The following is a 27,383-nucleotide window of genomic DNA, read 5'->3' as shown; positions in this document are numbered from 1 at the left end:
ATCTCTAAAGTTAGAAATATCCTGTCTCAGAGTGACGCTGAAAAACTAGTTCATGCATTTATTACTTCCAGGATGGACGACTGTAATTCATTATTATCAGGGAGTCCTAAAAACTCCCTGAAAAGCCTTCAGCTAATCCAAAATGCTGCAGCAAGAGTCCTGACAGGGACTAGAAAGAGAGAGCAGATTTCTCCTGTTTTGGCTTCCTGTTAAATCCAGAATTCAAAATCCTGCTCCTCACATACAAGGTCTTAAATAATCAGGCCCCATCTTATCTTAATGACCTTGTAGTACCATATCACCCTATTAGAGCACTTCGCTCTCGCTCTGCAGGCCTACTTGTTGTTCCTAGAGTATTTAAAAGTAGAATGGGAGGGAGAGCCTTTAGTTTTCAGGCCCCTCTTCTGTGGAACCAGCTTCCAGTTTGGATTCAGGAGACAGACACTATCTCTACTTTCAAGATTAGGCTTCAAACTTTCCTTTTTGCCAAAGCATATAGTTAGGGCTGGACCAGGTGACCCTGAATCCTCCCTTAGTTATGCTGCAATAGACGTAGGCTGCCGGGGATTCACATGATGCATTGAGTTTTTCCTTTCCAGTCACCTTTCTCACTCACTATGTGTTAACAGACCTCTCTGCACTGAATCATATCTGTTATTAACCTCTGTCTCTCTTCCACAGCATGTCTTTTATCCTGTCTTCCTTCTCTCACCCCAACCAATCACAGCAGATGGCCCCGCCCCTCCCTGAGCCTGGTTCTGCCGGAGGTTTCTTCCTGTTAAAAGGGAGTTTTTCCTTCCCACTGTCGCCAAAGTGCTTGCTCATAGGGGGTCATATGATTGTTGGGTTTTTCTCTGTATCTATGAAGCGCCTTGAGGCAGCTTTTGTTGTGATTTGAATAAAATATAAATAAAATTGAATTGAATTGAATTGAAATATACACAGGTGGAAAATTGGAAATATGATGATTGTAAGCGTTTCTGTCGATATAAAATTGTATTTAGTAGTCAGTATAAGCTTTTTAATGATATAAGTTTGATAGAATACTGCATAATAACCTTTTGATGACTTAGACTGTTGTTCACCACGAAACTTGTTCTGTTCTTTTCTGATCAGTTTCTTCCTACAGCAATAATAAGAGCTGAACGAGCAGTTTCACTCCCTACAAACCGCACATGCACACACATACACAACCACATATGCACATGCTCACGTATCAACATTCCACTAAACAAATGTATTCATTGTTGTATTACTCTTCTTGTGCATAAATAAAGACAAGTGCAAGAACAGAGCGCGCACATCACAGGGCCCCCTCTCTGGTGTGAGCGCTCTGTGAGCGCCCTTGCAAGTAAAAACTGCAGCATGTGTGTTTCTACTCTCTGACTCTCAGCTGAAGAAGTGTCTTTTAGAATAAATCTCTTGACAGTTTCTATAGCTGTTGGAAATGATTAAAGATGCAATTAATTCAAAAATCCAATTTTAAGGTTCTCTGGTCAAGATTTATACATAAACTTGTTGCTGTCTGTAAGAAGTGAGGACATGTCGAGTCCAGAGAATTTTCAGTTCGATTCAGTTTTATTTACACCAAATCACAACAACAGTTGCCTCAAGGTGCTTTATATTGTACGGTAGATTTTACAATAATAAAATTTTGAAACTAAACCTGACTCTTCTTCATCAGAGCTATCCACACGCCTCCTCTTCAGTCTGCACATTTCAGTCTTTATTTTCTTAGATTATTCTTCACAGTCAGGGCTGCTCAGGTCAGCCAGCGAGTTGTGGTGGGGTGAGAAGTCAGCTACACCCTGGACAGGTCGCCCGGACGAGCATAGAGAGACAGAGAGCCCTTCACATCATTTAAAACAGCAGTTACCTCGAGCAGCTGCAGGGAGGAAGCTCATGTGGAAGAAACACAAATTCAAATTCAAATTCAAATTTTATTTGTCACGTACACAGTCATACACAGTACGATATGTAGTGAAATGCTTGGACAACTGCTCGTGACCTAAAGAAAACAAAAAAAAGGAAAAGGCTATGAATAAGATAGGAAATAAATATGAAAAATTAAAAAGGGTAAATTTAACTAGGAAGGAATAAAATATAAATTAAGGTTAAAAATGAAATAACTGTACAACACAAATTAGAATGAAGGGTAAATTTAACTGGGAAGAATAAGATAAAATATATAAATTAAAGTTGAAAATAAAATAACTGTACAACAAAATACACAATATAGAACTATATAAGAATGTATGAAGAAATCTAAATATAAATAAATATATACACAATAACAGCAGCTGTACAAGTATTAACCGGAAATGAAGAATATAGTGACCAGTGTTGTGCAAAAACAAAGTCCAGAAAGTCCAGTGTGTGTGTAAGAACCATATGTGTGGGTCAGTACTGTGTGGTGGTGTGATTGAGAGACCGTATCGCCTGCGGGAAGAAGCTCCTCCTCAGTCTCTCTGTGTTGGTCTTCAGGGAGCGGAATCGCTTTCCTGACCTCAACAGAGAGAACAGTCTGTTGTTGGGATGGCTGAGGTCCTTCACGATCTTCCTGGCCTTGGTCCAGCACCGCCTGCTGTAGATTGAGTGCAGGTCAGGGAGCTCGGAGCGGATGGTGCGCTCAGCTGACCGCACAACCCTCTGTAGAGCTCGTCTGTCCTGCATGGTGCTGTTCCCGAACCAGGTTAAGATGTTTCCCGCCAGGATGCTCTCTATGGTGCACGAGTAAAAGTTCCTGAGCACCTTGGAGGGCAGTTGGAAGTCTCTCAAGCGTCTGAGGTGGTAGAGACGCTGTCGGGCCTTTTTCACCACGGTGTTGATGTGACAGGACCATGACAGGTCCTGCGTGATGTGAACTCCGAGGTATTTGAAGCTGTCCACTCTCTCCACTGGGCACTCGTTGATGACGGGGGTCTGGTAGTTCCTCTCCTGCTTAGTGCTGAAGTCCACTATCAGCTCCTTTGTCTTACTGACGTTTAGAAGGAGGTTGTTCCTCTGGCACCAGTTCTCCAGATTCCTAATCTCCTTCAGGTAGGCCGTCTCGTTGTTATCAGAGATCAGGCCCACCACGACGGTGTCGTCAGCAAACTTGATGATGGTGGTGGAGCTGGTAGTGGCCACACAGTCATATGTGTACAAAGAGTACAGCAGGGGGCTCAGAACACACCCCTGGGGGGCTCCAGTGCTGAGAGTGGTGGAGGCTGAGACATGTCCGCCCATCCTTACTGCCTGTGGTCTGCCAGTTAGGAAGTTGGAGATCCACTGACACATAGATGAGCTGAGTCCCAGATGCTCCAGCTTGGTGGTGAGTGTGGAGGGAATTATGGTGTTAAATGCAGAGCTGTAGTCTATGAAGAGCATTTTAACATAATTCCCCCTTCTAGTGTCCAAGTGAGTGAGTGATGTGTGGAGGAGATGAGAGATGGCATCGTCTGTGGAACGATTTGGACGGTAAGCGAACTGTAGTGGGTCCAGTGTGTCTGGTAGTGAAGAAATGATGAAGTCTCTGACCAGGCGTTCAAAGCACTTCATCACTACTGAGGTGAGGGCTACAGGGCGATAGTCATTGAGAGAAGCAGGGTGGGGTTTCTTCGGGACAGGAACAATGATGGACTCTTTGAAGCATGTGGGGATCACCGACTGAGATAAAGAGATGTTGAATATCTCAGTGAACACAGGAGCTAGCTGGTATGCGCAGTCTCTTAGGATACGACCTGGGATGCCGTCTGGTCCTGCTGCTTTCCTGGTGTTCACTCTCTTGAAGGCTCTCCTTACTTCATGCTCGGAGATGACGAGCACGTTTCCGGTGCTGGCAGCATCTTCCTGTCTGCAGCCGTTAGCGCCGCTAACACTAGCATTGTTGGAGACCTTAGCTGCAGCCTCGAAGCGAGCATAGAAAGTGTTCAGCTCGTCTGCCAGAGTCACGGCCGCGTTCGTCATACCGGTTGTTGGTGCTTGGGACTCCAGAAAGGTGGAGGAAACTCCAGAAACTCCAGAAAGGTGGAGGAGTCCAACCCAGGATGGCTTTACTTTGCTAACCAGCATGCAGTCATGCTGCTTGTTTATGAACAAACTCCATCTTCAGTTTTTTAGGTCATAAAATATGAGCTGAGGATATTTTCAACAGATTTACAGTATTTATAGTCAAAATGGCCCTTTGAAGGCTCCAGTGTTAAATCTTTTTTTAAACCTGTTTGCATTGTTTGGCTGTTTTTTGCTAGTTAAGACAAAATTGTGTTTTCATTGAATTTTTTAAATAATATTTGAATTCTGTTGGAGCTTTTTTTTAAATGTTGCTTTTTTGTTTAACACCTCATGACTCTGTTTTAAAATGTGCTGCAGAAATATAACAAAAACACGTGAAGCGCCAGTGACACACATCAAGTCACACATGTAACAGTAAGCTATGATCAAGGAAACCACACTCCAGTGTCAACATAATTATTTAGTATCAGGGTTACATGGAAATATCTTCTTATCTGTTATGTCGAATAAAGTAGGCTCAGTGACATCGTCAGGAAACACCTCTGTCTGATGACAAGATGGGTTTAAAGAAAGAAGAAGAGATCAGGACGACTCTGCATCAGCATCATCATGAGGAAAGCTGCACGACTTTACACTACTGATCATTTTCCTGATGTGAATATCAGTGTGTGTGACAGTGACCCAGTCCCTGTAAGTGAGTTATGAACGAGTGTGTCTCACACACACACACACACACACACACACACACACACACACACACACACACACACACAGAAGCAACAGAATCTAATTTAACACTCGGCTGAGCAGAGATTGCCCGACACTCCCAGTCCCTCACCGGCCGTGCGGGGATACTCCACGACCCGAGCCGTATGTGTGTCAATGAGTGTGTGTGCGACGATAGTTACAGAACAAAAACGTCGGCAGGAGAGAGGCACAGCCAGAGCAAGCAAGACAGAAAGCGTGTTCATTCAGAGGAGAATAGAGCAGTGAGTCCAGTGCAGAGAGGAGACTGTTTAGGATTCAGAGTGTGATGCAAGTCCACGGGCTGCCAGCTCCCTGTAGACCTGCTACATGATATTCACTAACCCCTGTAACAGTTGCAAACATATGTAAATCTGCCTATGTGCCCAATTCAATCAGACCCTACACAAAGCTTGTGGCACTGCAGGTACACCCGGCTGACTATGACAAGCTCAGTGCAGACACACACACAGGGAGGCTTTGTGTGCATAAACAAGTCTTGGTTCTGTCTTGTAGAAGATATTTCAAATTAATATTGCTAATACACAAAAAGTCTAGTTATATATTTGACATTTAAATGCAATCTAAGTTAAAGCACAATTTTACCATTTTCATCCTTTTCTGTAAGAGTTGTGTGGCCTCGCACTTCTTTATACACCCAAGAGCTTCCATGTAATATTCACTGTTGGGGTGTGTGGTTGGTGGCTCGGAGCAGCGGGTTTGGGGTGTGGTGTCAGGGACGGCAAACATCATCTAATCGTGCCTTCCCTGCTTCAGCAGCGGCTGGGTGGGAGAGGAGGTCTGAGCGGCAGAGAGCTGGAGCAGCGAGCGCTGACAGCACGGCTGTGTGAATAAGTAAAAAAGCTGAAAGTGAGCATTCAGAGCTGTGTCGGTCCTTCTGCATCACAGAGCAGCTTGGGGTTCTTGCTCAAGGATACCCAGACCGGAGCAGCCGGGACTGGATCACCTCCACCTGCTGAGCTACAGCCCACTCACAGCAGCCAAGCTCCAAGTCAGCGACACAGTGGCACACACATGGCTGCAGGAGTGCTTGAATCTAGTGTTGGTGGGAAAAACATCACAAGTCAACTTCAAAGCCATCTACAGTGCACCAAGTGTTCCAGTGAACATGCATCCGTGACCTGCAGCGTCCCTGTCAGGAACATCCCCATTTTGAACAAATACCACATGTATGAAGCGCCTTCAATCAGGACTGAAGACAAAGTTATTTAAAAGCCAGAAACACATATGTAGGAGATCTACAGGTACCGAGGTCTGATGGAGCCATGGGAAGCAGGTTAAACAGCATAAGTGTTAAAGGCTGTGACCCCAAACTGGAAGAACTAGCATTAGCAGATTCAGAGGTCTCCCACAAGCATCCAGGTACAAACTGTAATTCATTTGTGTTGGTTAAAGGTTCAATGAGAAGTGCCAGTGTAGGTCATATTTCCTACTTTCATTGTCTTAGGCTACGTTCACACTGCAGGTCTTAATGCTCAATTCCGATTTTTTGGTCAAATCCGATTTTTTGGTCAAATGCGATTTTTTTTGTCTGCTTGTTCACACTACAAATAAAATGCGACAGCAAATAATGTAGATAACCTAATAATGATCCTTATTGCTGTTTTAGAGGAGCGGTGCTTCAAAGGATAGCTGCAGATTTCTGTCAGAATCTGCAGATTATACAGTACAAATAAAATGTTCACGTTTCTCCAACGTTGTCTTCCCAGCAGTTTCACTGACATCTACACGGGATGTCCAGGAAGCGTTCGCGATGTCTTCTCCGGAGCTGATAATTGGCGTCTGTCTTGTGTCAGTGACGTAAAAGACGGATTTAATGCGACGTGACCATCAAACAGCAGTCGCTTTCTAAAACATCGGATATGTATCGGATTCAGCACCACATACGAAAGTGACCCAGATCGGATTTGAAAATATCGGATTTGTGCCCTTCACGCTGTCACACCATGATCGGATAGATGGTCGCAGAGGCTCAAAGAAGTCTGATTTGATGCGCTTTCACCTGCAGTGTGAACGTAGCCTTATTCATGCTAATATAAAATGTGCACTGAGACATGTGAGTTCATTCTTCAACAGAAATATTTTCCTAAATGATAAGAAAACTTTCCTGTCTTATTGTTACTTTGGCTAAAGCTGTGAAGATGTCAGCACTGCTGCTTGGAGGCAAAAAAGTCTATAAAAGAGAAATCTTTTATATTCTATAGATTTTTATAATAACTCTATGCAAACTGAAATATATCTAATAGACACTGAATTATATATCGTTTGGCCTCAGCACCATGTATTTTGTGGAAACAAAAAAAAACAAAAAACCAATGTAATGTTTCAAGATCTTATAAATAAAATAATTACGATAAAATGACACGATGTCATTTCCTGTAACTGGCAGATCCTGTTTTAGTCACCAGTCAGCACTGTGACTTTAGATGTTGTTGAATAAATTGTTGAAATAACCGTTCTCTATTCTGGTTATTAATGATAAAATAATAATGAATGAATGAATGAATAACTTTATTATAGCTTTAGACATAACCTGCTCTGCTCTGTCAGTAAAATTAGTTAATCTGAGGCCATTTAGCTGCACTTGAGAATATAAGCCTAAGGTCAAATGCTGAAGAGCTACATGAACATGTGTGACAGACCCGACACACGTGGATGTTTATTTACAACAGACATGGGCGGCATGATTAGATTATAGAGGTTCTGGTTAGGCCCTGACAGCACACCCTGAACCCACCCTCGCTGACCCACACACCCCACCCAACATCATCACAAACACATCCAAGCTTTCACAGACATTTCCACTGTAGGTGACGCAGTGCTACAGCGGTCATGGAGCATTAGTAGAAGCTGATGTTTTCACTGTCAGCTTGGATCATAGCACAAGCTGATACTTAGTTACACTGACTCATACTGCATGTCTTTCATCTATTGCAACATTAAAATACAATAATACATAAAAAGAGACAACAGCCGACACTGCCTGAATGATTGTTAAACAAACTCATGTGTGTGAGGCAGCTTTGGTTGAGGGGGAGGAGAAGCTCATCTACCAGTTACTGCTGCTGATTCCATCGCTGGCTCTCCAAGTGTCCAAGGGACACACACCAAACCCCACATTCAGTTTGTTAGATTTATTTAAAATTAAAATCTTCAAGGTGACTAGTATTTATATTTATATTGTAACCCTAAAATAATACAGAGAATACCTCAACAATCAGATGAGCCGCTATGAGCAAACACTTGGTCAGGGTGGGAAGGAAAAACTCCCTTTAAACAGGAAGAAACCTCCGGCAGGACCAGGCCCAGGGAGGGGCGGGGCCATCTGCTGCGATTGGCTGTCAACGAGGGGAGGAAGACGGGACAACGGGACACTGTGGAGGCGAGCCTGAGATGGCCTGTATTTGTATAGCGCTTTACTTAGTCCCCAAGGACCCCAAACACTACATTTAGTCATTCACACACATCAAAACCTCTGTCGCTGTGAAACATGTATGAACGTTTCTGCATGGATGGGATCTGGATGGACCAGCTGCTGATTGTACAGGTGTACTCAGTGCTCATAACAAGAAACTCTGTTCAAACCTGCATTTGAAACGTTGGCTACCATAGCAGTATGGTATTGCAACATGGCATTTGGGTCTTCTAACTAAAATAGGAAAATAGGAACATAAATAGTGCATCATTGCCAGACCTAGCCCACATCTGGTTGACATGAACCATGACACCAGTCAGTCAGCAGTGCCGGCTTGATGCCAGATCCGGGCCAGACCTGTCTGCTATGTGGGGAATGTCAGAGTTTGCTTCAGTCCATTAAAACATCAACAAACAAAACAACACGTCTGCATTTCTCTAAATAAATTACATAATATATTTTTAGGAAATAAGTTACCCCCCAAAAATTCTAGATGTAGCAAATGAAAATGAAAATATGCAAATGAATATTTCTTTGTGTTATTTCATCAGAAGGGTCAATAAACCGAGTATTTTAAAAAACTGAGTTTTCTCTTTGTAAGATTTAATTAATATTCTTTATGTGACAACTGTTACAAGCCATTTTGGTTTTATTTACATTTTCTACAGCACTGTTACTCTTTTCCAACTTTCTTGAATTTGAGTTGTAGCAGATTTGAGCTCTTCACCAGTTGACTATTTCTACACTGTTTCAAACAAACTGATTTCAAGAATTAAAAAAACATAAGAAGAAAAATGTTGACATGTTACACTGATGAAGCTTCTATTTCCAGTGTGACAGACAAACTGGGTGATAATAGTTAAACACGTGTATTTAGTCACCGTGCAGTCACTAACAGCTCACACACCTGGAGATGTAACATCTAACATGAACCAGTAGCATCACTCTACTTTTTGGTATCTCATTTAAAGGAGCTGAAACCATTCACCAAATATTTCAGTGAAACACTGATTCATAAAAGGATGATAAATGTAGTCCCTAATTTTACTGTGTAGATCTGCTTCCTGTTGTTAAAACTGTTCAAATATGTAGTTTACACTTGTGAACATGAGGTTTCTGTGATTTAAATGATGGTTAAACTTATTATAGACCAGACTCATTCAATGGTGGTGATAAAAAATTAAGTTTGTTTGTAACAGAGAAATAAAACCTGAATTTTGTGACTGCTGCTTTTTCCACAAACCATTTAAAGAGAAACTTTGGTGTCTTTAGGAGCCTTTGTCTGTTTTCTGTTTTAAGATCATTTAAAGGACCAGAGCAGACTGACGGCAATACTACAGAATTACAGACGACCTCTGTCACAGTCCACGTTCCCCTGTGACGTACAAATCAAAACACATCAGCGTCACTGATGCTCCAAAAGGACTTTGTTTCTTATCTTTGTATCCAGTCCACAAATTTCCATTGAAGATCAAAGCACATTGATTGGCTTCGCACCATCACAGATGGAAAACATAGCAGTTAACAAACTATGTTCACCAGTCGTTCACTGACCACTGAAAAGCTTTGAAGAAGTGGTCAGTGAGCTGGAAGTGCATACATGTGACAGTCCAGCATTATACTCAGCTGACCCTGAACACTAACTTGCTAGCTAGTGCAACATCCTGCCAGCACAGGTAAAAGGATCTTGTCTCCTTCACCTGGTGGGACTTTGATGATTGGATCCACCGGCCCACATCTGGATTCCACCCTGTGGTTTCCACCAGTCAAAGTGCTGCTCGATGAGACCGGCCCACAGGCTTCCTCTGGATGTGCTGCTAATCAAATCCCAATCAGGGTGTAAGAAGTGAGGGGCTCAGCATACATATTAGACTATATAGGTCAAAGTGCCACCAGGGAACCTGGAATTTCACTTTATCAGTGTTTGAATTTGGTCTCCTTCATCGCTGCGCATGTCACACACGGCTGAGCTGGGCTGGTTTGGATCAAGGCAGTCTCAGTTCAACCCAGACACGGGAAGATGCACGGAGATCTTTAACAACATGTGTTAAAAAACAGACCACCTCTGTAACCAATCAAGAATACAGCAGCGCTGACTTTTCACACACAGACTTTCCTCGGTTCTCTGTGCCATCAATCAGAGACAAGAGCGTCTTATTGAATGGATTGACTTTACTCTGAAAAAGAAACAATAAAAGGTGGAAACCAACCAAAACTGGACATATGTAGTTTAACAAAGCTACCTCCCAGCTCAGAGTGGGCTAGCAAACAATGCATGGCTGACCTGTGTCCATACAACAGTACTGAAAACAAGGGCCTTTGTAGCACAGTCAAAACACTCTACCCAGCTTCTGCCTCACTCAAGGACAGCTGGAGAACAATTCAAAGAGATGCATGAACAAATGAAGGTGTGTGACTGAGTGAACAGGACTAGTAGAAAGCACTTTTCAGCGGTGGATGGACTGGATCCAGTCGTACAAAGAAGAAGGAAAACACAGACTTTTATGAAAATCCCTGATTGTTCCCAAAGGTTTCCAGTTTATGGAAGCACAGACTTTGATGAGAAATAACATCACAATCCTTTTCCTTTACAGAGTTCAAGCACATACTTCAAGTACGCAATTTTAACAAAACTCCAGATTGTATTTACTTTGTTACATATGTGTGAAATTCAGTGAAATATTCTGCTGAGTGTACACAGTGTTGGGAAGGTTACTGTTAAAATGTATTCCACTACAGATTACAGATTACATTACCTGAAATGTATTTTGTAATGTATTCCGTTACGCAATGAGAGTAATGTATTCTGAATACTTTGGATTACTTAATATATTATCATGATTTTTACAACTACATGTCTTTACACCCCTTTTTTCACTTCATGCCGCACATCAGCTGTGTGCTTGCACTGAGCGCGGGGGGGGGGGGGGGGGGAGTACTTACACTCGCAGTAGCACAGGAACAGAGCAGGAGGGAGAGAGAGAGAGCCAGGGACAACAACGTCACATTAGAAAGGTATAGTTATTATCATTATTATTATAGTAATCATCCACAATTATTTTCAGTTGCGGACGATAAAGGATTCAGAAAGTTTATTCATGCAGTGAATCCTATCTATGCAATTCCAAGCAGGAAAACACTCTCCCAAAAAAATCATCCCAGGCCCATATGACAGAGAATGTGCATCTTCTTTTTGTTTTGCATATCTTAATTTATATTTAATTGTGTTGTGGTTTGCAGTGTTTTGTGTTGTTTCACTTTAAATTTGTTTAAAAGGAAAAAGCTGAAAATTTAAATAGTTAAATGATTATATTATATGATTTATTTATTACATTTTATGTGGAGTGAATAAATAAAAGTATATTTACGGTGGCCCCTACAGACAAAACACGTACAAAACACATTCTTTGTGTTTATTCTACATTTACTTCATTATATTGCATAAATGTCAGTTACAAGCTTAACCTCCTCACAATTGATTACAGAAAATTGTGAGATTAATTACTTAATTTTTCAATTTATTGACAGCACTAATACATATTTTTTACCATCACTCTGGATTTAGTGGCCTGTCATTAAAGTTTCAACTGGTGTATACCGAACACGTACAAACTCCAAAACACAACAGAAGTGCTCCAGGAGGCTTTTGTTACCTGGTGGCTACACAAGCCAGGAAGTACCAATGACTGGATCTGATGTGTGGTAGTAACAGGTAAATGAACATTTTTTTTTTATATTTGAATATATATGAGTGTTGGTGTGTAAATACACAAACAATACACATATGCTTTCAATTGTGTAATTTAAGTGATCTAGGTAGCTGTTTTGAAGTTCAGTTAACGCTAGAAATGTGTTTTGGAGTTTGTACATGCTTTGTCTCTAGGGGCCACCACATATATTTATATATAAACATACATAAATAAAACCATGTTTTTTTTTAACATTAGTAATTCCTTTTGTGCATAATTTTATATTGTTGTTGATAATAAATAAATTAAAGCAACAAAACAACCTGAAGAGCTCATTGGGAGCTGAAAGAGCCGACTCCCTAAAAAGAGACGGAAATCCCATCACTAGAACTTATTGTTTCGGAGGAAAACAGGAACACAGTGTACAGTCGAGTCTTAATAGCTTACTTACAGCTGGGTTCGTCAGACTTTCTGTTTGGCTGCAGTGGTTATTATTATATTTACATGCTTCCAGCTCCCGTTTCTGCTCGATGACAGCTCCTACTTTTCCTTTTTCTCCCTCCTCGCTCACAGACACATAACAGGTATGGCAGTCCATTCTCCCTGCAGCACGGACTACACTGCCCATCAGGCTGCATGCTTTAGGGCGATGCCTGTAACACTCTGCCTGTTGCCTTCACATTAAATCAATTTTTGAACAATAATTTTTAAAAATATTTCTTCACATCAGTATGAGACACGAGATTGAGACACAGACATTTGAGCCTCTTAATTCGTGTTTTGTTTGGGTTTCCACCAGCGTGGAAAAATATAGAGGGCATAGCCTAACATGTGAAACAGGAAAAGAGAGCCGTGTAATCCATTTAATTCAACAAAGTAACTGTATTCTAAATACCACCTTTTTAAACGGTAACTGTAACGGAATACAGTTACTCATATTTTGTATTTTAAATACGTAATGCTGTGTATTCCATTAGTAAACACCGAGTGTCCAAATGTCCAAATGTGATATTATGTGATGATCAGCAAGTGTATGCAGCTCCTCTCTGACTCAGCTGACCTGTTTCCCACTCACAGTCAGGATTATTATCGCTTAAGAAATACAGACATAAGATCTAATGGAGAGGAAGCTGATTTCAAACTCTGTCACCTTCTTATGTAAATGTGATTCTGAATGATTATTATCATGACTGACTAGTTTTATTTTAACACTAACATTTCTGCTACATGAAACATGTCACTAACAGCATCTTTCAGTTATCTCCTAAATATTTTTTGAAACTAGTTTTAGGAAATGCTCAAGTGTGGAACAGATTTCGGTATTTTAATGTGTCCTCGGGTTTTTTCTTTTAGCTGACGGTGCTTCCTGGTACGCACACACGCATTTTCATCGTGTGTCACTGTCACTTGCTGACACACCACACGACGCACACAGACAGACGCGTGCTCACGCAGATATGGTGGTGCAACACCCTCTGACAGTTTCCAGAAAGGGTGGAAGGCCAGACTTTAATTGAGTGAGCGTGTTGCAGTGTGTGCAGTGCTTGTGAGTGTGTGTGAGAGTGATGGGGGATGAGGAGGGGCAGCTGTCTATCACAGTGGGACTAATAGGACTCCGGGCTCAGGAATGCTGATGTGGGCTCGATGCAGAGGAGCGTGTTTCATTGTCATTCACACTCTGTGTATATACTGTGTGTGTCATGAGAAATTCGCCTCCCCACACACCCCCAATTTTCAGATAGATTTCAGATGTTTTTCTGTTTTTTTCTATTTAAAACTGAACAGCACAGCAGCTTTAGTCCAGCTGCAAAAAGCTTTAATTGAATTCAATTTTATTTATTTAGAGCCAAATCAAAACAACTGTTGCCTCAAATACCATAATAAAAAAACAAAACAAAAACCCTTTGAGCAAAACCTTTGGAGACAGTGGGAAGGAAAAACCCCCTTTAGACAGGAAGAAACCTGCAGCAAAATGAAGCTCATCTACACGAGTGGTAGGGGTGAGGGGAGGAAGACAGGCCAAAGACACGCTGTGGAAGAGAGACAGAGATTAATAATGACTAATGATTCAATGCAGAGTGGTGTATAATCACATATTTAGTGAAGAGGAAACACACAGTGCATCATGGGAATCCCCGGCAGCCTACGTCTATTGCAGCATAACTAAGGGAGGATTCGGGGTCACCTGGTCCAGCCCTAACTATATGCTTTAGCGAAAAGGAAAGTTTGAAGCCTAATCTTGAAAGTAGAGATAGTGTCTGTCTCCTGAATCCAAACTGGAAGCTGGTTCCACAGAAGAGGGGCCTGAAAACTGAAGGCTCTGCCTCCCATTCTACTTTTACAGTTTTTTACAGACGCTAGGACACATTTCTCAATACTTAGGTCACTTTTGCAAAACTCCTCACACAGTGAGCACAACAGAAGTCTATGTGGGCTAAACTGAGGATCAGTTATCATTGTTTTGGCACAAAATGCATTCAATGACTACATCTCTCAAATTTCATGAATTATTTTCTCACTCAGACACAACAACTGCCAAAAATCTTTGTACGTACAGGACATTTTGCATGTGCTTACATACTGTTTTCAAAACTGTTAAACTTATGGCCAAAACAATAACACAATGCAAAACTTAAAAAGACAGCAAAATGCAACAGCAATATTTTATTGAAACATATTTTACAGTTTTTTACAGACGCTAGGACACATTTCCCAATACTTAGGTCACTTTTGCAAAACACTTCACGCAATCCTCCTAACTGACCGTCAGCTTGGCAAAGCAGTTCATTTCACATTCAAAATGCACTACAACTACCAAAACACTTTATTCAGGTCTCAAATAAACTCATTCTTCCAGAACACTAGCAAAGGTTGACAGCCGACAAACACACTTTGTCACCCACAAAACAATGACCTAAAAAACACTAACAACATGTAGCATTACACAGTGTTTTCTTGTGTAAAACAAGGACACATCTCTGTTTATAATTTCAATATATGTTACTGGAATGAATCAGACATCATGCAGAATTCGTTAATATTTGTTTATGTATTTTTATTTTTTTGCACTAAGTAATCCCAAAATACAAGAATTTGTATACACACCATCCACTGATACACATACAATAGTAATGCTAATCTACTTGGTCTTCTCCATTTGGCCACAGGTTCCCATCCACATCACATCTTATGTCATCTAGGGCAATACACCTAGGAAAGAATCTTCTGGCATGCCAGAATTGAAGGAGTTGAAAAATTGAAGGAGTAACACCTGTGTAGATGTTCATCTACAATGAGAATCAGCTGTGGCTGGTTAAACTGCATTTTTAGATTTAAAATATGTTTCAATAAAATATTGCTGTTGCATTTTGCTGTCTTTTTAAGTTTTGCATTGTGTTATTGTTTTGGCCATAAGTTTAACAGTTTTGAAAACAGTATGTAAGCACATGCAAAATGTCCTGTACGTACAAAGATTTTTGGCAGTTGTTGTGTCTGAGTGAGAAAATAATTCATGAAATTTGAGAGATGTAGTCATTGAATGCATTTTGTGCCAAAACAATAATAACTGATCCTCAGTTTAGCCCACATAGACTTCTGTTGTGCTCACTGTGTGAGGAGTTTTGCAAAAGTGACCTAAGTATTGAGAAATGTGTCCTAGCGTCTGTAAAAAACTGTAAGATAAGATGGGGCCTGATTATTTAAGACCTTGTATAAAACATGTGTGCCACATTCACATGGATGTAAAAGTGTGAGATTCAGAATTCAGTAAATCAAATACATTTTCAGTAAAGTTTGAATGTTCACAGACTCACATTCAAACTTTACATAACAATAACAATGAGATAAAACAGAGGCACAGATGCTGCCAGCCAAACTTTTATCTCTGCTAAATGTCTTATAATTCAAAACTAACAACCTAAATGCATGACCCTGCGATACCCACCATTCACCCACTCCCACACACACACACAGACATGATTACTGAAGCTCCATAGGCCTCAGTTTAACCACACTGTGTTGGAAAAAAATATCTACCTTAACAAAGCCTGAAATGAATCAGTTCAGTCCTCCATCTCTTCCTTCACCCTCTTTCTCCCCTACTTGAAGTCAAGTGGCATTTCCAATTTAAAATTGCTTCCCAGCTCTTTGTGAATGAAATTGAATCACACTGAAAGGCAGTGATTGATTCTTTCTGAACACAGTGGTTTCCATGGTGTGTACCTGCCGTCCTACATTGCCCAGTCAATCACGTCAGTGTGCTCATTCATGAGAAAGGAAAATGCAAATAAGTGCATGTGTGTAACATCCACCTCACACTGAAAACCGAATATAACACACTGTGTGTTTCAGAGCTCATACCTGTGTAGATACAAACATCTCAGCCCACCAATGCTCTTCTTACACACCTACAGCCCGTACAGCTGTTTGTTTAATTACACATGAAATATGAAGTCAGTCACTGACATCACCCAAGAGTCCTACTTTCTACATGTTGTGCTTACTTCTTAGTCACTCGATTGATCCAATTATGAGAATGTTGATAAATCTGAGAATCTGTCTCATTAAATACCAGATAAAATGATCAGATTTAATTTTTATCTCTGTCTATCTGCAAAATCCATCTTAATTGCGTTTCTTGAGTGCATTTCTTTCTCTGTCCATGGTTCAGATAAAGGACCAGAGTTTCATTTGGGAAATGCGTCTCAGCCCTCTAAGCAGGGTCTGGTGCATACCTACACAGTCAGGTTGACTCTGTCAGGCTTTGGAGTTTCAATAATGTTTCATTTCATTTTCAGAAACCTGCCTGAACTTCTTATCTCCATGTTCTGGAAGTTTTTGGTGTTTTCTTCAGCTGCTCGTCTGGATCCCCCCCGTTCAGATTAGAGCTGGGCGATAGAACGATAACGATATGTATCGCGATATAACTTTTACTCGACAGAGAAATTAAGCTATCGCGATAGACCTCGCCGCTCTTGTCCTCTTAAAAAAAAAAAGGTCAGCCAATCCAAATTAAGTAGCGCAGAGCCGAACCAATCACAGCCGCAGCGTCACGTCGCGTGACTTGTTACATACAGCACAAGTGCCAAGCCGCACGTGTGTTTGTTTGGGAAGCAGCCAGCGCGTAATGGAGCCAGCGCGTAATGGAGGAAATGAGTGTGCCGACTAGAAAAATCAACCGAGCGTGACCGAAGAGAAAACAGATGATGGTTCCAATGCCGGAGAGATTGTCGAACGGAAGAGCCATAGAAGTTCCGTAGTGTGAAGGTATTTCTGCTATTTCAAGTCTGACAAAAAACAGAGTAGCGTGCACTGTAAATTGTGCCGAAAGCAAGTCTGGAAATACAATAAACTGGTGCATGCGTCACACTGTGCGCCACGTTATTGTTTCGGTGAAATGAATTTCTACAATACTGTTACTGTTAATTCTACTCTCTGCAGTGTTTAAATGCTTATATATACACACAGTTACTGTCCTTCCACACATACGACTCGGTTCTGCTTCTATGCCCCATCTTTGTTTACTTTTTCCCACCGAGGCTTCTAGACTTCTGATTGGCCAACATTTCTGCACGGTTAGGAATCTAGCGCCACCTGCTGCTTTGGCATGTTCATAGCAGCGTTTTCCTTCATTTCTGCCTTTATGTGTGGACGGGATTATTTTTTAAAACGAAAACGGAAAATCTCCGTTTTCAAAAATACCCGTGTACGTGTGGACGTAGCCTCAGTCTCTGACTGGAAGCGCTAATTCGTCATTCGGCTTTTGTCAGACTAAAGTAACTGTTAAAACTGTTTGAAAAGCTCAGCTATACAACAAGGAGAGATTGAGAATTTCCTTTTAGTTCTCAGTTTATTTGATATTGACAAAAGTTAGTCAGTTTTGTCTGTTCTTCTGTAAAACAAACTAAGATTTATTTTTAGAATTAATATTTTGTTTCTAAGTGGAATTGACAATTTAGTCTGTTTCGTTTGTTCTATTTTGAAACTTAAACGCTTTAGCGGCTGCCTTTTGTGTAGTTTGCAATATTTGCCTTTATTTATCTGAAAAAGTCTCATGTACCTTAAGTACATCTGCCCTGTTGAACTTATTATGGGAAATAAATATTTAAATAAAAACAAGCTGCTGATTATTTCACATTTTACTTGTGAGCAACGGCACATTTAAATCTTACAAATATAGTTATTTGGCTTATATCGTGATAGATATCGTTATCGCCTGAAATGAAAAAAACATATCGTGATATGAAAAAATCTCATATCGCCCAGCTCTAGTTCAGATACAGTTTATTTATTTTGACTTTAATATCTGTAGTTATTTATGTGCCTGTCACAGATGCTAATTAAAAACTGACTGCTCTTAACGTCAATGACTGTAAATGAATGTTTTGAACTCACTTTGTAGTCTGGGTCACGTGACCAGCAGAGTTAGAAGCACTTCTAAATACTCTGTTCATCACAGTCTAGCATTGGACCCAGACTGGCCAATACTAGAATGGTAAAGTGTCACGCACAGATTCTACTGGGCTACAGACCAGAAACCAGTCTCTTTCACCACTCATCCCAGCTAACACCACTGTGACAGTGAAAGGCTCAGACCAGCCTTCAATCCACTGCTGCCTCCTTCCTCACTGAGCCCTGAACACTGTTTTAGAACATCTCAACTTTTTTTTAATGAAGACTATGCAGTTTAATGTCTCATTGCACTCTGAAATGAAAACACAGTACAAATAAGCAGTTGGAGTTAAAAAAGAACCAAAATGCATCCTAACCTTCTGACTCATCAGAGTCGCCCCCTTTCTCAGATGAAAGCTGAACAGCTGAACACAGTCGTGGCATTCTTTCTACAATAGAAATCAAATATTCTCCCATATCTGTACCAGAAGGTCCCATAAATGGGCACCTTATTGGTTGCTTTGCTTTCACTCTTCTGTCTAGTTCATCCCAAACCAGCTGGATGGGGTTTAAGTCTGGAGACTGTGCTGAACACTCCATGTTTTTAAACTTGCTATCTTGTTCTTTTTTCCTGAGATAGTTCTAGCATAGCTTGGGACAACAGGGTTTATGTCAGGGGTTGCAGTGCGGATGAGGGAAGGAGGACCCAAATGCTGGACTCACAGGTGGGTGAAGGTTGGTGTTTATTGTAGACAGAGGGAACAGAACAGAAGTAGAAAATGGCTGGCTGGCTGGACGACTGACTGAATGAAAGACTGACTGACAGAACTGATGGAACTGGGACAACCTAACAGCGACAATGACACGACAGAGAACTGATAAAACTGAGGAACTTAAATGATGACGATAATTGGACACAGGCGAATACACAGCTGAACATAATGAAACAGGAAATGGTACAAGTGGAAAAAACAGAACATGAACTGAAAACGCTGGGTCAATGACCCAGGAATCCTGTAAGTTTAAGTTCATTACACCAGGGCTGCAGGCTGGAGTGTAGTCCAAAGATTCCAAGTAGAAGTCAGTTAGAGCAGCATCAGATTATATGACAGTAGTAATGAGCTGTGCCCTCTTCTGTTTTAGGGTGTTTAACATGCACATCGCCATTTCTTACCCTTTATTGAACAGTTCTTTAAAAATAACAAAGTATATCCGTACGAACCAGACAAGTACAGTTATATTTGCTCATCATCCATCCATCCATTCGCTTCCGCTTATCCTTTTCAGGGTCGCGGGGAGCGCTGGAGCCTATCTCAGCTGTCATAGGGCGAGAGGCGGGGTACACCCTGAACAGGTCGCCAGTCTGTCACAGGGCCAACACACAGGGACAGACAACCATTCGCACTCACATTCACTCGCACATTTACACCTAGTGGCAATTTGGATTATTCAATTAACCTATCCCCACAAACTGCATGTCTTTGGACGGTGGGAGGAAGTCAGAGTACCCGGAGGGAACCCACGCAAACACAGGGAGAACATGCAAACTCCACACAGAAAGACCCCGGCCTGATGGTGGAATTGAACTCAGGACCTTCTTGCTGTGCGGCAACAGTGCTAACCACCGTGCCACCGTGCTGCCAACCCAGACAGCCAGCTTTTCACATGTGGTCTAATTTCCATAACTTGGTTATGCTGTATTTCACCTGTAACAAGCAGCAGATTGTGTTTTTTTGGAGAACTTTGCCGGGCTGGCTTTCAGTTAGTAAATCCCCAGGATACATAGTTTAGGACAGGGATTCAGCTTAACTCTTGTAACATGTACAATTACATCTGAAACTTCTTTCAAAAACCTTTTTCTGAACATTCCCACAGGCAGTGCATCTCTTCCATTGTTAATTGCCTTTTCTCACCATTTCTGTACCAACACACTACTTTCTGCAGTACGATACTGTTCAACTGAAGCTCACGAGGGTATACCACAGTGTGTTTAACACTGCTTTCACTAGCAGGGACCACATCCTTGGTAACGATGGGCGATAAGGGATGAGGAGTGTGAATAGTGCTGCGGTTTGGGGAAGGCCTTGAAGGGGACTGGCGACGGCTCTCGGGCTGGGCAAAACCCCATGTACTAACGAGAAATAAATGGAGGAAAGGAAGAGAGGAGAGGAAAAGAGGAGAAGAGAGGAAAGAAAAGGGGGGGGGGGCATGAAAATGAGAACATCAGGAATTGGAGAAGGGGGGTTTTTATAGCCTGAGGCTGGAGGGGCGTGAAGGAGGAGTGGTCCCGCTCCTGAAATTCAGATGATATCTCCACTTCACTAGCAGGGACCACATCCTTGGTAACGATGGGCGATGAGGGATGAGGAGTGTGAATAGTGCTGCGGTTTGGGGAAGGCCTTGAAGGGGACTGGCAACGGCTCTCGGGTCGGGCAGAACCCCGAAGAAGGCATCCCCTACAGGAGCGAAGATTGGGCATTACGGAGGTCTTGGTGATTTTTGTGAATGTATAACAGGTAGGCTTGTGATGACCATCGACCCAGGAGCTTAAGTGGTTGGGGATTCCTTTGCGGAGGCAGATGCTCTGCTCAGGAACCGGAAGGCATGAGATATGAAGCTGGAAACTGTTGCGATGTTGAATGACAGGAAGGGCAGGTTGAAGTTATGATGGAATGAACGGAATGTGTTCCCAGCAGCCCAATAGGAGGACAATGTGCTTGCTGCAAGGCTATTTATAATTGCTTCTTGGGAGACGCTGATGAGTTCTGCGATGCTGGGGTTTAGATCTCGAACGTCGTGGCTGAAAATGGAGGAACTGGGGTCGGAGCTGCCTCTGCGTGGGGCGCCAAGGCTCTGAATGTCTGGAGGGAGAGACGAGACAGGGAGTCAGCAATGGAATTGAAGTGGCCTGGAATGTGTTCTGCTCTGATTAGGAACTGATGGGTGACTGATAGCCACGTGAGCCGCCGCATGAAGGGCATGATGGAAGGAGAATTGCTTCGGCCTTTGTTGATAATGTCGACTATGGCGAAGTTGTCGGACCGAATGAGGATGGATTTTTTTTGACCATTCGTGGCCCCACAGTAAGGCTGCGATGACTACCGGGTAGATTTCGTAAACGGCTGATGAAGGCAGGAACAGATCGTGGATATATTTACGGAACTCGGGAGGCCAAGCTGAAGAGAACCACCTTTGGCCGTAATAGCCCCCAAAGCCACCAGAAGGGGTGGCATCTGTGAAGAGCTGAAGGTCATCGGGGTGGGACAGCTGATTGTCTTAGAAGAAGGTGATGCCATTCCAGTTAGCGAGCAGAAGTTGCCAGAGACGCAGTTTGGCCCTGGAAGAGCTATCCAGCGTGACTGAGTCAAGGAGTGACGGATTAGATGCAGGGAGTGCAAGCAAGTGAGAGATAAAGGAGTGGCCTTGAGGGGTTATGCGTAGAGCAAAGTTTAAGTGTCCCAACAGCAGGGACAGCAGCTGACGTTTGGTGAATCGGCAGGACCTTAAAGGCACTTGTGATGTCGACTTTAGAAAGCCTCTGCCGGCAAGTTTAATGAGAGAAATGGCATGGTTCACTGTTGAGTGTTTGAGAGAGTAGTCGTCGCTGGGAATGAGGCTATTTATGCTTGGAATCTGACTGCCGTGGGGAGCAGAAAGATCGATGATGATGCGCTTTTTTCCTGAATATTTCCTGGTGGCGATGCCCAGAGGGTTGATGCGAAAGAGGGGGAAGGGAGGTTTGGGGAAGGGTCCCATCATGAAACCCTCCCTGACTTCCTTGGCGAGCAGGCTGTCGACGGTTTCTGGGTCTTTGCAGGTTTTTGCAAGTGCAAGAAATCGATGACTGGGAGACGATCCCTGGGTGGAATCCTTCTGAGAAACCTTTTACTAAGAAGTTGACAAAGTCTGGGTTAGGGTGATTTTTTTAAGGCGTCTTTTAGTGCCGAAATGTGGATGGGTGTGGAGGCTGACAGAGCTAGTCATGGCTTGGTGGGGTTGTGGGGGTATGTGGAGCGGGAATGGCCGCCGCCGCAAAAGGAGCAGCAGTGAAGGTAGTGGCATTGAGAACAGCCGGAGTCGTTGAAGTTATTGCAAATGGTACGGCCTCTGTGGTGCATGATGGGCCTGCCCCGCCTGTCTGAACCGTGAGGCAAAAGCATGCTGGGGGTGGAGATTGTGGGTTTAGAAGGTTCTGGCATGGGAGCTGGGGTCAAGCGGGAGACAACAGAAGGATGGCGCAAGGGCTGTGGATCGTTTTGGGTGGGATTACACAGGCGGAAGCAGGATGTGACGGGGCGCCGCACGACTTGCAGGAGAGAGAAGAACGGGTGGCGAAGACGCGGCAGTAGATTTCCTGATAGAGACTGCCCCAGAAAGTGTCTTAGTTAAACTGCTGATGGCGAGCAGCTGCCTGAGAAGCAAACTGGATGTGGTACTGATAGAATCCGGTGCTGCCAAAACGTAACGCGAGTTCAAGAATAATGGTCAGATAGGAGTCAAACTCTTGTCTTTGGGAGGGAAAAGCGGTGCAGAGGACGTCTCTGTATAACTAGAAGGCTAGAGCAAACTCGACCGGAGTGAGCTCTTTCGACCGAGAAGGAGCCACACCACGTATAATAATGGAACCGTCGTGGCCATCAATCATCCTAGGAAGAGCAGGTTGCGGGAGAGGAGGAAGAATCCTAGCTGCGAAGGTGGGATTGGGGCACGCAGAACTGGCAACCCTGGACAAATGTCACGCTGAGTGGGAGGAGCAGCCGAGGAGGAAGCATGCGGAGTGGTGGCGAGCTGGGGCTTTAGCTGGCTGGGTGAGGCTGAAAGGAGCGAGGAAGCATTTTTAATGGAGGCGCTAGCTTCATTTGTGCCCGGGACAGGATTACGGGACAGGCCGCTTGCCCCTCCCTTTCTTCCCTCCCCATCTTCAGCTGCCTCCCTATTCCCGCTCTACCACACCCACCCACACACGCAGGGCTTGGGGTGCAGGTATGTCACCAGGGTGCAGGGGAGGCACTCCCCCTCTGTCCCCTTCTGGCCGCCTGTGCCTCAATTTTATTCTGCAACCTAGACATCCACATTACTCACACTCTCACATAACACATACATATAGGGCCTTGGGGGTGGGCACGTTTTACAGCATCCAGAGGATGGTCGGTGTACTCCAACCCACCTCTGGCGCTGGTGCCCTACCCTCAATTTTAAATGCATTTAGACACTAAGGGTTTTTGGGAAGAGCCGTGCTGCTCTCTGAGAGGAAGCTAGTACCATGCTCTCCTGAGTTTTAAATGCACTTTAGAACAGCACACAGCAACACTACATATGAGCGGCGTAGGAAGGTTTGAGGTCTTCACTCACCCCGGTTCTGTTAGCTGTCAGGGCTGGGGGGCTGGGAGGAGGTGCTGGCCGTCAGACTGGGGTCTGGGATGCGGGGCCTCCCTGCTACTGCAGATAAGGAGGTGGTCCGCTTGCCTCCACCCCAGAGAGAAGGGTTACATCTCCTGGGTCTAGGTGCGGCATGCCCCTCTGAGGGTGGGGGTACCTGGACCTGGGATATAGAGTATGTTTGGGGAGTTCGACTGTCTGTGCAGTGTCTATTTGTGTCTGTCTACACGTTGGATGAGTGCCGAGTATTTGGTTGTGCATATGGGGTGGGAATGCACGTTTGTGTCCGCGTGTGCCTGTTCGTCTGTGTCTATATGTCAGGTTGGGTCTTAGACTCAACCTCTCTGGGTACATCTCAGGCCCTCTAAAGTACGGAGGCCTATCTCCCCTCACCACACTCCCTGCCGGTGGCTGATGCCCTCAGACGTTGGTGTGTTGGTGGTCTTTGTCGTCTGGGGCTGGGCGCTCATGTATGTACCGGCTCACTCATAGTGGCCGATTGGCGGGGCCGGGTGCCTGTGGCCCGGCTGGGATCCTTCCGGGGGGTGGGGTGCCCTCAGGCCTCTGGGCCTGAAGCTCGGTCCTCTCTGGCACAGCTGGCTGCTGGCAGAGTCCGCGGGCACGCCACTGCAACCCCTTCTGGTCTCTGCTCCGTAGCTGCAGGGTGACCTCTCCTTTGGGGCTCTACTCAGCTCTTCCCAGGAGGGTGGCACGGTTCCCCCCCCTTTTGGTGGTCCTCCTCGGGTCCTTGTACTCTGGGGCCTCTGGATATCTGGGGCCTGGATCTCTTCCATACCTGCTTCATACCCTGGTGGACGGGGCTATGGCTCCCCACACTCCCTAGCAGATCGTTACATGGAGAAACCTTTGGAATACAAGCATGCTGATCCACACAGGTATGCACACAGGTGTGCACACGGGTGTTCACAGACGCGGACTACACCTTTCTTGGCTGCTGCCTCAAAGCACATTGTGCGCTGTTGATCTTGCGTGCTGCACAATATCGTTTATTATTTAGTATCTACTGTTATCTACTGCTAGCTAGTTTATTGTGATGGTGCTGTTTTGTTTTGTTTTATTATGTTGCTCTTTGTTGTTTGCTTTCTCTTCTGTTTTTTTTCTCCATACAGGTGATCCAGGTGTTTTTTTTTTTGTTTGTTTTTTTTTTCTTTCTTCCCCCCCTTCTCACCGTCTCTTCTCCCCTTTGGTTTTCTTTCTTTCCCTCTCTTTCTTTCATTCTCTCTTCCTGTCCTATCCCCCAGTCATGTCTGTCCCGTTTGTAGCAACCGAAAATAAAATAAATTCATAATTATAATAAAGGTCAATCAAATGGACCAAAATGGTAAGGCCATGATGATCCACTTGGTAAAATAAATCCGCTTGGCATCTTTCTTGGCCTTAAGACAACAATTCTGATGGCTAAAGATCCAAACGGGACACAAAAAAAAAAAAAAAAAAAAAAAAGAATTGCGAGGCGTCTGACGATGAGGGGTGTTTGCATGAAAATGAGAATGGCAGGTATTGGAGAAGGGGGGTTTTTATAGCCTGAGGCCGGAGGGGGCATGAAGGAGAGGTGGTCCCGCTCCTGAAATTCAGATGATATCTCCACTTTATGCAGACAGAGGGGGTTGGAAGTAATCCAGAACAGCTGGAACACCTGTAGGAATTAGTAGCACAGGCTTTCAAGGCTTGATCAACCTGAAACTTTTGACCGATGGTGTATATGTAAAACTTTGTGTAATATACAGGGATTTACTGATTATTTATAATCAACCCGTTCTCACTCCCAAAGCGTAACATTTTACGCTAGGTGACAAATCGTCACCATATTACGTTTTCGGCTACCCACCACGTTCCTAAATGACGACCTCGGAAAAAGAGGAAATATGAGAACCGTCTGGACTGAACCTACACATGTTCGCTCTTTTTCTTCAAATCGCTTAGAAACACGCTATTTAACATCACTAAAGTCCTGGTTAAGGTCAGGAATAAGGTTATGGTCAGGGCTAGGGATAAGGTTAGGTTTAGGGCTGGAATACAGGGCTGGAACGTCTACTACCGCGGGAGCGTCATTGCACTGGATTCCAGCCATAACCCGCCGCGTACCATAAGAACGCCGAAGGTCCCCTTTCGCGTTCCTCAGGAACGCCGCGGGACGTGACAAAACGTCGACATGTTACGCCTCGGGAGTGAGAACGCTCTGTTATAATATATAGGGATATTTGTATTTTTATTTGCTAACTTTGTAATATATTGTATTATTTAGTTTTGTTTAGTTAGTTATTGTTGTTGCTCTTTTTGAGGAACCACGACCACATAGCTCAGGCACTAATAAAGTATTCTGATTCTGTTTCTTTGAGTGCTCAGACAGCGTAGTCTATTCATCATTTACCAGTGCACTTTATACAGCACCAAAGCACAACAACAGTTACCTCAAGGTGCCTTATATTGTAAGGTAAAGGCTAGTGCTGGGCGATATGGAAAAAATATTTATCACGATATGAATTATTTTATATCACGATAACGATATATATCACGATATACCACCTGACCTGTGGTCATCTAGAAATTACGCAGTCTGTAAACAGCAAGTGCCGAGGGTGCAGTCTTTGTTGTGAGTTACCGTAAAGTATGTCGCAAATCCGGGTGCACGTACAGCAGCACCAGGTTGCAAACCACAAGACGGAGTTTCTTTGCGAAAAATATCATTTTTTTATACTTTATTTTCTCTTGCATAAAGTTAAGAGCATGTATAGTGAGAAGACAACACTAATATATTTGCCACAGGCTATTTAACCCTTTAAGACCTACCATAGAACCAAGTCCGCCAGAGCTTATCTTTATGTTTTTACATGCTGTAGTGCCATTTGTGGGAGCATTTCAAGTTTCCATATATCAATACAGCCGTTATAGGCCAAATTTTAATAATATGTATGCATTAAGTCCATAGTAACTACATAAATTGCAAAAAATTGTAGTGCAGTAAACTACAAAAAAATTGAAAATTGTTTTTTTTGTTAACATATATTTCTAGTTAGAGAAATTTAAGAGGCTTATCCCTCAAAACTGTAAATACAAAAAAGTTGCACAAAATAGTTTCCAACCACGAGAAATTCATTTTGAGTGTCTTCATAGTTTTATTTTTGAGATACACTAATTTTTATATGCTACAGGAAAAATGAAAATAAATATTATAATTCATCAAAATAAACTATTTCCAACAGTGTAATTTGAGTTCTAAGCATCCCAGAAACGATACAGAAAAGCATAAAGTCAAACATGACTTTTAAAAACACCAACATAGGCTTTCGCGAAAATGACGTCACTTCCGGCTTCGGGCAGGAAATGGCGGACATGCAATAGTTCACGCTGAGGCATATGTCAACGTAGGAAGTGTTATGAACATCAGCAAAGCGTGTTTCTGGAATATTATGTTTTTGTTGCTGCAAGTGCTTCTTATGCAATTTTTGCAAAAGCTACATGTGGAAGGAAACCGTGACCTAGGGCAAGCTAATGTCATTAGATGTAAGTACAACTCCTCTGGTTTCACATGCAAAATAAATTATTGCGCTACCTTATGTGGTTGTAGTTCTACAGGGATTTAAAAATAGTTAGGTAAAACGGAATGTGCCTGCTCTGACCGGTTGTAAAGGGTTAATTAATTAATAATTAATTAATTAATTTATAAAATTTGGGTTAGAAACAATAGAAGACAAATGTCACGATTGACACTTTTCTATTGAGACCCTACA

At 43.0% G+C, this 27,383-nt stretch overlaps 1 protein-coding gene and 1 long non-coding RNA gene across 3 annotated transcripts in view; one reads left to right on the top strand and one right to left on the bottom strand.

Annotated features, from left to right (window-relative positions):
• Positions 1-27,383, bottom strand: part of LOC120725645 (RNA binding protein fox-1 homolog 1-like) — a 293,134-nt gene that overhangs the window by 57,036 nt on the left and 208,715 nt on the right. The gene's annotated exons all lie outside the window — the stretch shown is intronic.
• Positions 1,081-26,909, top strand: LOC120725648. Its single transcript, XR_005694163.1, has 4 exons — positions 1,081-1,428; positions 2,591-2,595; positions 21,696-21,707; positions 26,898-26,909. It is a non-coding gene; the product is annotated as an uncharacterized LOC120725648 (long non-coding RNA).

Source organism: Simochromis diagramma, unplaced genomic scaffold (genome assembly GCF_900408965.1).
Source record: "Simochromis diagramma unplaced genomic scaffold, fSimDia1.1 OVJJ01000699.1, whole genome shotgun sequence".
Lineage (NCBI taxonomy): Eukaryota > Metazoa > Chordata > Actinopteri > Cichliformes > Cichlidae > Simochromis > Simochromis diagramma.
This window is presented reverse-complemented; position numbering and strand designations above follow the sequence as displayed.